Raw genomic sequence first — 12,196 nt, 5'->3', positions numbered from 1 at the left:
TGTTCTTGTACCTGTCCACATAGGTCAGGTCACAACGTTACTGTAAACCTCCAGCAAGACAAATGTTATTCTCTGTTCTGCAACTTTTTATCTCTGTGTGAATGGAAAAGTGTTATACCCTTAAAGGTCAGAGCCTTGAGAATGGGCTATCTTGTTTTGTATATTTCAGGCGCTAGGCAACATTCTTAACTCAAATGTTAAAGTAAAGAAACATCTAATATGGAGTCAGATTTGTTCTTCCCTATTACAAATCTTTCCCTACCTAGTTGCTCACAGGGAGGGGATTTAGGACACTAGAATTCTTTGGGGAGGCTCTGCTTTTAGGCAGATAAGGGAGTTCCAGGAGGAAAAAAAACTATTCTCAAATGCCTTCAGCTCAAAATAATTTTTATGTCACAGTGGCACATCCTGGACCCCCTTCTCTACAACAGCCCTGGCTGGTCTTCCTGCTTCCTCTTACAATCTCTCCAGTTCCTTCTCCATGCCTGCCAAAGCGATCATTTCAAAATGCAAATATGACTCTCACTCCCACTACAGCCCCCACTCCTCTCCCTGCTTTGGATGGATCCCACAGTTCCAGGGGTAAAAACCCAAATCCTTGACGAGGTATGCTAGATCCTAGTGCTCTGCTCTGCCCCTGTCGGTTCCAGACCTCCTCTCTCACTGAGCTCTACCCAGGCTGGCACTGATTGCTTATGCTAATCAATCCTGTACTGAGGCAACTCCTTTTCTCCCCTGGGTCATATAGCTAACCTCACTTTCCCAGGGAGGCCCTCTGTCCTTGTGTGGTAATTCCCCACATTATAAGCTTTCTGAGCCCCATGGACCTTACCTTCCCAGCACTGGGCACAGTGGCTGCAGACAGGACTCTGGCAGGGCAGGGACTAGGTCGATGTCAGTGCACAGTGCTTCTATGTTGCCAGTGACTCAAGCGTGATCTGGCACAGGCGGACGCTCAGAACATTTGTTATGAATGAATAAGGAAATGTGGTTGAGACAGGCTGGGACCTGAAACCTGGGATCCTTTGCTGCAGTGCTTGCATCTGGACAGACATCTCCTCCAGCAACAAAATACAAAGAAACTATAAGGGACTAAAAATAACTGCCTGTGCATGCACAGTTGGGGCAAGTTATGAGTAACAAGATAACAAAAACCCAACTGCCACTTCTGAGGAGCCAGGAGCAAAAGCAGGGTACTGCACATGACCCTGCACACAGCAACCACCCAGAGGGTGGCAGACCACCTAAGCTGCCCCTCAGGCCTGACCCCTGGACCCGCCCCTACCCTCACCCCATATAAGGAACCAGCTTGCCCATGCCTCAGGAGCAAGCAACAGAAACTGTTAACTTGTTTTCACTGCCTCCTGCTGCAACACAGGTCCTAGTAAAGCCTTGCCTGGATTTCTTGTCTGGACTCTTATCAATTTCTATTAATTAAGGAGTCCAAGAACCCTGGTCAGTAACACACTTTGTGGAGACTCCACAAAGGGACATTGTCTCCCTCCTGGGAGAAGATGTGGGCACCTCCAGGACCACTGAATGCAGCTTCCCTGTTGGTGACAAGCAGCTGCCTGAACCTCTCGTTTCAGTGTCACCACACTTGGTAAGTCTCCCTTCCTGGTCCCTGAGGACCTCAGTACCCTCATTCAAGCAACACTTTGCCCCTCCCCTTTGTCCTTTTACCCTCACTGCTTTCCCCCTCCCCTTTGTCCCTTTCCTCTCCTGATATCTACTTCTCTCTCGGTCTTCTCCTCTCTCTGTCCTCTCCTACTTCTGGCCTGTCCTTCTGAGAGAGTGGATGTTGCACAGCTACAGCATCACTCCTCTCAGCTCGTGAGACCTGCTCCCTCTGGCTGGCAATGGTTCACCTTGACAGAGGTGGGAGAGGCTCCCCTCACACCCATGCAGATCTTGGTCCAGCAGGCTCTCCCTGAATGGGAGATTTATGAGAGTGATAGAAGTTCCAAAAGTTCAAATCTCATATCCTGTAGTGGCTAGAAGTCTTATCGTCGCAATATGCTCACCTTTATTTTCCTGCTGCCAAGAGAAGTCCTGTTGGGAGGGAACAGGCTGAAGCAGCAGATTTCTATATACTGGTGTATGTGTGCGTGAGAGTCTCACCTGTGGGTTGGAGTCCCACAGACGACTTACAGTTGACTGGTTTCCAGGCTTGATCACCCTGGTGGGCAATGGACAGGATGCTCCCTCCTTCACTGGTCCTTTCCGGAAGCACACAGTCTGGGGCCTGAATAGACACTCACAGGGGGCAGGTTGAAATGGCAATCCCTTCCTTTTTTTCAGTCTTTTCTGTCGCTCCTCCCTTTACCTCTCCCTTGGTCCTCATACCTATACTCCCATCCCTTTCATCTTGGAGACTCCCTGTTGGCTCACCTTTTTCATGACCCCCCCATACTTTTCTGTTTTGTGTTCCTAACTCTGGCTGGCAGAAGGGCCAGTTGAGAGAGGAGTTGGGCTGGACAAAGTCCTCCAGAGGCCACCTCACCATAACACCATGTCTTTGTTTCTTGTTTGTGTCTTTAAGTTTCTGTCATTGGTACATGTTGAGTCTCAGTCAGTGAATGTAAAAGGATCTTTGTTTTATGTAGTTTTGTCTGTCCAACCACTCCTGCAAGGCTCTGCCTCATTGTGGGCATGGGTCGAGCACTTAAGCCTTGAAATACAAACACAGCTCACATTGGCTGAGACTCCAGCCTTGGATTACTTAGTAGGACTTTAAAGAAGGGAGAGGGGGAGAAGGGAGCTTGCATTTCTCTCCCCTGCTTTTAAAATGTAACTGTTCCGTCTGAGCTCTCAGGAACTATCTGATCCATCTGTAGCCCCCAAGATTGAGGAGGAAAAAAAAAAGAGGCCTTTTTAAACTCAAGCAGGAAACCTGTGGTCTCTGGTGCTGTCTTTATGTAAAAATCAACCTGTAAATGAGCTATATTTAATTGGCTTAAAGGAAATTAAGAACTTATATAAATTCCCAGAAATATAAAAGAAACTCACCAGAATACGTTTCAGGTTCAGGTTCGTATGATCTGGGAAATACTGAGTATTGAATTAATATCTGGATTAAAGTTAGCTTAAACTTGCAGGTCTAATTAATACAGACCTGTCTTTAGAGTCATCAGCATTAAGTATAATACTTTTATTGTACCTAGGGTTACTGAAAGTCAATAAGTGCATATTGTTACTGTTATAAAATTTGTCAACAAGGAAGATAACCTTGTTATCTTGATTATATGATTGTTATATGATTAAACTTTTAAGTAAATGTAACTGAGATTAGAGCTTTTTGGTAAACTCTATAGAAATAATTATATTTTGGAAATGTGCATCTAAAATAGTTTCTCCAGGGCTTCCCTGGTGGCGCAGTGGTTGAGAATCCACCTGCCGATGCAGGGGACACGGGTTCGTGCCCCGGTCCGGGAGGATCCCACATGCTGCGGAGCGGCTGGGCCCGTGAGCCATGGCTGCTGAGCCTGTGCTCCGCAACAAGAGAGGCCACGGCAGTGAGAGGCCCACGTACCGCAAAAAAAAAAAATAAATAAATAAAAATAAAATAAAAAATAAAAAAAAATTTTAAAAGGCCATTTCAAATAAGGTAAAATATTGGAATACAGGTCTAAATTTACCCACTTTTCTCTTACAAGAGGGAAATTAAATGTTTGGGTTTATTTGACACATGTCTTGTACCACACTGAGGAAAGGAATAGTGCTTTGGGAAGATGCATGTTTCTAGAGGTTATGGGATATTCCAGTCAGAAAATGCTGGTATGACAAACAATTTACAATTACTTGCTTCTTAGTTTTTTCTAGAGATTAAGACTTTAGGGCTTCCCTGGTGGTACAGTGGTCAAGAATCTGCCTGCCAGTGCAGGGGGACACAGTTTGAGCCCCGGTCTGGGAAGATCCCACATGCCACGGAGCAACTAAGCCTGTGCGCTGCAACTACTGAGCCTGTGCTCTAGAGCACGCAAGCCACAACTACTGAGCCCACGTGCCACAACTACTGAAGCCCATGTGCCTAGAGCCTGTGCTCTGCAACAAGAGAAGCCACGGCAATGAGAAGCCTGTGCACTGCAATGAAGAGTAGCCCCCACTCACCACAACTAGAGAAAGTCCCGCACAGCAACGAAGACCTAACGCAGCCCAAAATAAAGAAATTAAATAAATTTATATAAAAAAGAAAAGGACTTTAAGGTTAAGGATTATAAGGAAAACATTTCAGTATGCAAGGAAAATGGGAAACATGTTTTCAGTAAATGAAGGTATGAGGAATGGAAAAGCATTTTGTTAAAAGGAAAATAAAAGGTGATCTTGTCCTAGAGCTGGTTGTTTCTGAATGAAAGCGAAAATGAGGGACAGAATAATATATGATACAGAAAGTTGGAAAAGGTTTTCTGGAAAAGGAACACTGGGAAAAGAATTTTGTATGTGGTCAGGATTTTCTAAGATTGGATTCAATTTAATTAGGTAAATGGATTTTAAGAGTAGACTGGTACAGGATTTGGTTTCCCTCTCTCTTAAGAGAACAAAGTTTTCTTGGAACGCTGTTTTTGATAACAGACTGTGAGAATTTCTTTGCCTTTAAATAATTGTTCCCTGTTTGCCCTTTGAAATCTTTTATTGTCACTTTGGTTAAATGAGTAAGTATTAAAGTGACCTGTGATCCTATCTGACCAAGTGTTTTAAAACTTTTTGATTTTTTTTTTTTTTTTTTTTTTTTTTTGCAGTACACGGGCCTCTCACTGTTGTGGCTTCTCCCGTTGCGGAGCACAGGCTCCTGATGCGCAGGCTCAGTGGCCACGACTCACGGGCCTAGCCGCTCCGCGGCATGTGGGATCTTCCCGGACCAGGGCACAAACCCGTGTCCACTGCATCGGCAGGCGGACTCTCAACCACTGCACCACCAGGGAAGCCCAAACTTTTTGATAGTTTTGACAGACTTTCCAAATAGCAAATTCTAATTAAAGTTCTTTTGACCTCCAGCTAACTTTGGGATGCTTCAAGGGCCCCTGGAGCATCCCAAAGATGGACTTCCTAAAAATCTGGTATGTCCTGATAAAGTGTTATCAGTCATAATTCTAGTTGTTATGACCAAGTTTCTTCATCAATTGCATTGTGATCAGATGTTCGACTGTGCCTTAATTTTAAGTCTTTTGTCATCATAGACAGTTAAGCTGATGGTTCGCAAAAATGCTTCATCTTCAAGAAGATTCACAGAAAGAGGTTTTTGTCAAGTACAGGTTTCTCATAACTTTCATATCATACCACTAAATTGGGTAAATGTGATGGCCTTATAAAACTGCTAAATGGGATTGAGTGAACTGATGGATATGGTTACAATTGTTCAGTTTTGTCTAAGATATTACTGGCTTTTGTTCTGTGTTTTCCAGATATAAGGAAACGCTTCCCCTCAAGCTAATTATAATTTACAGCAGTTTGGTAATTTAAACCCCAAAGTAGAATTGAAACATTTCTCTTTCCCTCTACCTGATCCCTCCAGAAATGGGAAACTCAGAGGTTCCCAGCAGCTTTATCAGGTAAATAAGAAAGGCCACCTCCTAACAGGTACAAGAATCTCAAAGTATTTTGGGGAGACCTCAAAAAGGGAGGAATTCATCCAAATCTGTAAGGCCAAATCTGTGATAAGTGCTTGGCATTACTTTCCCGGCGCTGAGCGGCCTTTTAAAGGTTTAGTCTGAGATTCCTTATGAAAAGTTCCAGCACAATCAATTTAAAATAATCTGTATGATCGATTACACTTACATAAGTAATCAAGTCAAGTTTATTTAAATCAGACTTAATTTGCAATGAAATAAATTGTAATTTGGCTGTATTTGGGAAAAACAAGGGTAATTTTAGAGAGAAAAAGATTGTGTTTCAGTGGACATCAAATTCTGATTCTGTTTTGAGTCTGTATTTACTAAGACTACTTCCAAGATAGTTCTTTGTTGTCATGCTACATAATTGTAAGGTTTAATTGAACTATTATTTTTTAAATTGGGTTATAGTTGCTTTACAATGTTGTGTTAGTTTCTGCCGTACACCGAGGTGAATCAGCTATATGTATACATACATCCCCTCTTTTTTGGATTTCCTTCCCACTGAGGTCACCACAGAGCACTGAGTAGAGTTCCCTGTGCTATACAGCAGGTTCTCATTAGTTATCTATTTTATATATAGTATATGTATCTACTATACTATATATATACGTAGTATATTTGTCAATCCCAATCTCCCAATTCATCCCACCCTCCCTTTCACCCCTTGATGTTCATACACTTGTTCTCTACATCTGTCTCTATTTTTGCTTTGCAAATAGGTTCATCTGTACCATTTTTCTAGATTCCACATATATGGGTTAATATACAATATTTGTTTTTCTTTCTGACTTACTTCACTCTGTATGACAGTCTCTAGATCCATCCACGTCTCTACAAATGACCCAATGTCATTCCTTTTTATGGCTAATATTCCATTGTATATATGTACCACATCTTTATCCATTCATCTGTTGATGGACATTTAGGTTGCTTCCATGTCCTGGCTATTGTAAATTTTTTTAAAATAAATTCATTTATTTTTGGCTGCATTGGGTCTTTGTTGCTGTGCAGGCTTTCTCTAGTTGCAGCAAGCAGGGGCTACTCTGTTGCAGTGCGTGGGCTTCTCATTGCGGTGGCTTCTCTTGTTGCAGAGCACAGGCTCTAGGCACGCGGGCTTCAGTAGTTGTAGCGTGCAGGCTCAGTAGTTGTGGCACACGGGCTTAGTTGCTCCATGGCATGTGGGATCTTCCCAGACCAGGGCTCAAACCGTGTCCCCTGCATTGGCAGGCGGATTCTTAACCACTGTGCCACCAGGGAAGTCCTAAAGTCTTAATCTCTAGAAAAAACTAGTTTTAAAAAAAGGAAATAATTCCTTAGTTTGGACTTCCAAAGTCCCTGTAGAGTGATAATGGGCCCTCTTTTATACCCCAAATCACACAGGGGCTCACAACAGCCCTAGGGATAGACTTACAAGCTACACACTTCTTGGCACCCCCAACCTTCAGGGAAAGTAGAGAAAATGAACCATAATTTAAAGAAACCTTAGCAAAACTCTGCCAAGAGACTCATGTACCCTGGATCAACTTGCTTCCTATTGCACTCCTCAGGGTCCATGCAGCCCCCAGGAGTAGTCTAAGTCTTAGACCATTTGAAATGACCTATAGGAGCCCTTTTCTTACTACTGACATTCTGCTAGATAAGGAAGTGAACCAGACCCTGAGATATATGTATTTGTTAACCTATTTATTTAATTTATTTATTTTTGGCTGTGTTGGGTCTCCGTTGCTGCATGTGGGCTTTCTCTAGTTGTGGCGAGCGGGAGCTACTCTTCGTTGTGGTGCGTGGGCTTCTCATTGCGGTGGCTCCTCTTGTTGCAGAGCAGGGGCTCTAGGTGTACGGGCTTCAGTAGTTGCAGCACGTGGGCTCAGTAGTTAAGGCTCATGGGCTCTAGAGCGCAGGCTCAGTAGTTGTGGCACACAGGCTTAGTTGCTCTGCAGCATGTGGGATCTTCCCGGACCAGGGCTCGAACCCATGTCCCCTGCATTGGCAGATGGATTCTTAACCACTGCGCCACCAGGGAAGTCCCAAGATATATTATTAATCTAGGACAAGTTCAGAAAGCAGTCGAGGACTATGCCAACAAGGCACTGCCAGCTCCCACTAAAAACACAGTGGAAGGGGCAGTTCCTTCACAAGTAAACCCCAGGGTCCAAGTTCTTCTTAAAACCTGGAAAGAAGGGTCCCCGAAGACCAACTATGGTTAAAATGGAAGGGCTCCTATAAAGTAATTTTAGCCACCCCCACTGCTGTCAAGACTGCAAGGGATAGCTAGTTGGGTACATTTGTCCAGACTAAAGCTTTTACCTCCAAAAACCCCACAGGTCACAACAGAAGAACACTACACCTGTGAACCAGTGGAAAATCTGAGATACCTATTCAGAAGACAGGCACCATCGACAGATAAGTAAAATGATGGGGCGGGTTAGACTCCTATGTGCCATTCTTGCTATTGTAACTCTGGCTTGCCTTCTACCACTTTGCTCAGCCACCCCCACCAGGGAAGCAGCTCCTTTGTCTGCGCTGGGTTTAAGGGAAACAGTCCACTACAGAAATGCTCCTCCTATTGACTCTGTCTACCTTACTAGTCCCTGTAACTAGGGGATAATGGCAAGAAAACTCACTTATCAACATTTCCAGAATCATATCCTAAGGAGAGCATTTTAAAGAATGTTGGATGTGCCATCAACACCCCCAGCTGGCTACTGGCTCTCCTCTTGCATTTCCCTTGAACCTGCTGGCTCCAATGGTAATTAACAATCTAAAACAGGGACAATTACCACCCCCCATGACCTCTGCTGGTCACACTTGCACCTTCCAGGGGGCTATTCCAATGCTTTAACCTGACTCCTCCAGACAACTGGACGTGAGGTGTGGGACATGCTATGTTAAATTGCACAAATGGCGTTTGTTTCACATGTCCCAAGAACCCCCCCAAGATAATTACACCAGGTATCCTGCCTCTTCTATAGAGATAAACTGTATCTACAACCTTACTCACTGGTGCCGTTTCAAATTATGGCCCCATACCCCTAAACAACACAGAAGGGGAATGTGAAAGGAAATGTCATATCCACCTGGTCAATCCAATTCAACCCACCTGTGGGATTCTTTGCTGTCGAGTGCAACCCTCTGATGGTACCAGCAGGATCACGCATGACCATCTTATTAAAAATATCATAGAGCAAGTTTCAGTCAAAGGTTAGTGAAAATGAAGCATTTTTTTTTCTCAGCTCTTGGATGGTACCAATTCTGGATCCTTGGACCACAGGTTAAGAAGCTCCGTGAAGATGGATGGAAGGACTGGCCACCTCCAAGTGCTATCCCAGCAACTCTACAGGAAGGCAAAATGAGCTGAGAGCTGGCATGTAATCCCAACACAAAAGGGCATTTTCACTCTGTGGGAAGCAAGAACACAGGAGGAAGGGCCCACAGCCTGAGGTCTGGAGAGAAAGCAGAACTTTTCTGTGCCCATTGGGCTCCATCCTCCTTCCTAGATGGAGGCCAAAGTTGCTGTCTCCAGGCACAAGCAGCTGAACCATTAGCAGGGTAAGAGGCAGAACTCCCCTGCTTGGAAGTGCCCAGAGGGAGTCTGCATTGCAGGGAGGCCCCAAGGAATTTGTAACTGCAGGGGCACAAAGAGCAGTGGAAAACTGGCCCAGAGCCAGGTAACCCCAGTTTCAAAGGGAAAAGTTGGGAGTCCAGAGGCTATAGTGAGGGACAAGCTAAAGGCCTTCCAGTTCTGGGTCAGCAGGGCCTAGGTGCACCCCCCCTCCCAGCAGTGGACAGAATGAATGCATGCATGCATGCCAGAATTAATGAATCAAGGGAGAGTAGGCCTTCCCTCATTGTGATGTCACTTCTGCAGGCCCAGGGTGACATCACCCCCTTAGGCTTCTCTCTTCCCATGACTGCCTCACCTTTAGCCCCTTCTGGTGGTAGCACGGCTTTCATTTGGGATGTCCCTTCCCTCCCTCAGCATACAACCCTGGCAGATCAGTCAGGCATGGTGCTGACCCATTCTCAGCCAAGTGGTAGGTGTGTGTCCCTGAGTGGATGTGTGGCACAGAGGACCATCTCCTGGAATTCCGAAGGAGCACTGGGGAGAAGGTACAGAAAGGCAGCCTGGCAGTTGGCAGGGTGGTGGGATCTGGAAAGACTACCCTCAGTCTCCACTGCCTGCACCCCTATAGCTGCCCAACTCCAGTCATCAGTTTTGGTGCATGGTCCCCACCAGCTTACTTACCCTCGCCCCATCTCCCACTCTTCATCACTCCAGACCTCACACTTCCCAAAGTCAATAACCACCCTTCTCCCTCACCCTGGCCCTGGACAGTCCCATTTCTGACAGAGGCCCTATATTCACCAGATGTCAGGGCAGAATTCTGTCCCCTTCCCAGGCCTCCCCATTCCTGCTCCTCCTCCCCAAAGCCAGAGTGTGGAGGGGGAGGGGACGCAGATGAACTTCCCAAATTTACCGCACTGACAGACCATCTCCTTAACTTTTACTGTTTAATAATTTTTCTTTTCTTTTCTTTTTTTTTTTTTTTTTTTTTCGGTACGCAGGCCTCTCACTGTTGTGGCCTCTCCTGTTGCAGAGCACAGGCTCCGGACGCGCAGGCTCAGCAGCCATGGCTCATGGGCCCGGCCGCTCCGCGACATGTGGGATCTTCCTGGACCAGGGCACGAACCCGTGTCCCATGCATCGGCAGGCGGACTCTCAACCACTGTGCCACCAGGGAAGCCCAATAATTTTTCTTAAATCAATTTACTTTTAAACTTAAAAATATGCATTTAGAAAAAAATTTAAACCCTTTGTATCATAGTCCAAATGAAAAACCATTATCCCTGCCACAAATAAAAGATGTCTGTGAAAACGTAAGAACACAAAACAAGACAGTTTACTCCAGAAAGCTCAGACAGCGCAGTCTGTTAACAAAGTTCATTAGCAAGTAGAAAGCAGTACCACTGTGTCAGTGTTGGAATCTGGTCTGCAGGAAAACTGAGGCCACTCATTTAATCAGGCCCCAGAGTCAAGCCCTCTCAGCCACTGGCCCTGCCTCACATGCTCCTGGCATAAATACCTCTGCAGAGGTGAATGCCCAGAACCTACCACACTCCCAGGCTTCCATCCTGCCGGCCTGGGCTGGATGAGGAAGATAAATCCCCAGCATCTTCCGGTCTGAACACACCCAAGAGGCCTCTCCCACTAGCCCTCCCAACCCCCAACCGAGTCCCTACAGCCAATGCTGGGAACCAGGACTCTTAGGAATAGTGCCCAAGCAGGGAAATGGCAAGGGCACTCCCCCAGTGCTTGCCCAGAGCCTGAGTTAGACGAATCCCTTTCTTGCTTGCACCCCTCCTGGTTCCACAGAACACTGGGAAAAGCCTGCAATTAGTACAGGTATGAAGGTGTAAGCGTCCTGTGGTCAGGGAGAGGAGGTGCTTGGCTCAGCCCCCATCACCTGGCAGCTCCTCTGCCTCCCACCCTCCCTCTCCTGGCACCCAGGAGGCCAGCCCCACTCTGGGCTGGTGACTGAGCCCAACACCCACATACACTGGCCCTTTAACTCCTGAAAACAACCCACTTGCCCCATTTCGCAGAGCACGAATGGCTCCTGGTCCTCAGCATGCCTTTATCCAGTAGAGTAGAGAAAGTAACCCCCAAAGGGAGGGGGAGTGAAGTGCCCATGGGCATCGGTGCAGGCAACCACCACTCTGCCTTCTCCCAGCTGGAGGCAACGCCAGCTCCAGCCACATCTCTCTCCATCCTGAGGAAGGAGATAGATGGACCCCAGGCTGAGCAGCTGGAATCTGTCCCCTGTGGACAGATGCCGGGGGAAAAAGATAAGGAGACCACATATTTCTCATTCTTGAGGTCAAGGAGACCTCCCCAACTACACATGTGCAGAACGGTTCCTCAGGGGTCAGAGAAGGGAGGGGGCACCAGACCATAATATGTCCTGTCAACTTCTCAGAGACCCTTGCACTGGAATCCATCTTAGCTAAAAGAGGGGAGGGCCACAGGGGAGGGCCCTGAGCCAGACCAAATATGGACTCAGAGCCAGACAAAGCAAGATGATTGGCCAGAGGAAACCCGGAAGAATTGCCCCCATGCAAGTGACTTAAACTACCCCAAGAGCGTACAACTCTTTCTCTGAGCCTTCCCCTGTGTCTATCCGCATGTAATTTTTGTCCTAATAAACACTTTACTCATTTCGCTACTTTCCGTCTCTTTGCTGGATTTCTTCTCCAGAACAGATAAAGAGCCAGGGCCCTACCCCTAGCTACTAATCCCTGGTGGTCTAGTGGCTAGGATTCAGCACTTTCACCATCGCAGCCCAGGTTCAATCCATGGTTGGGGAACTGATATCCTACTTCAAGCCACCGCAGGCCACGGTCACCCCACAGCCACCTAAGATCACTCCCACTCTTACCGATCAGGGCTCTTGGCTTTCCTTAATCAACAGAAATTGATAAGAGGCCAGAGAAGAAATTCAGGCAAGGCTCTATTGGGGCCCCTGCTGGAGCTGGGAAAAGTGAAAACAAGGTAACAGGTTCCCTTGCTCGCTCCCCGAGGCAAGGCA

General features: G+C 46.4%; 1 protein-coding gene and 1 long non-coding RNA gene across 3 annotated transcripts in view; one reads left to right on the top strand and one right to left on the bottom strand.

The window, feature by feature from the left end:
• Nucleotides 1–12,196, top strand: part of HNRNPH1 (heterogeneous nuclear ribonucleoprotein H1) — a 264,799-nt gene that overhangs the window by 54,538 nt on the left and 198,065 nt on the right. The gene's annotated exons all lie outside the window — the stretch shown is intronic.
• LOC136794092 (uncharacterized) overlaps nt 8,710–12,196 on the bottom strand; it is a 19,849-nt gene continuing 16,362 nt past the window's right edge. Inside the window, exon 3 of the long non-coding RNA XR_010840393.1 lies at nt 8,710–8,943. This is a non-coding gene — a long non-coding RNA (uncharacterized lncRNA). The remainder of the gene's footprint in view (nt 8,944–12,196) is intronic.

The sequence above is a fragment of the Kogia breviceps genome, chromosome 4 (genome assembly GCF_026419965.1).
Source record: "Kogia breviceps isolate mKogBre1 chromosome 4, mKogBre1 haplotype 1, whole genome shotgun sequence".
In the NCBI taxonomy this organism is placed as follows: Eukaryota; Metazoa; Chordata; class Mammalia; order Artiodactyla; family Physeteridae; genus Kogia; species Kogia breviceps.
The sequence above is the reverse complement of the archived record's forward strand: the minus strand, read 5'-3'. Positions and strand labels throughout refer to the sequence as shown.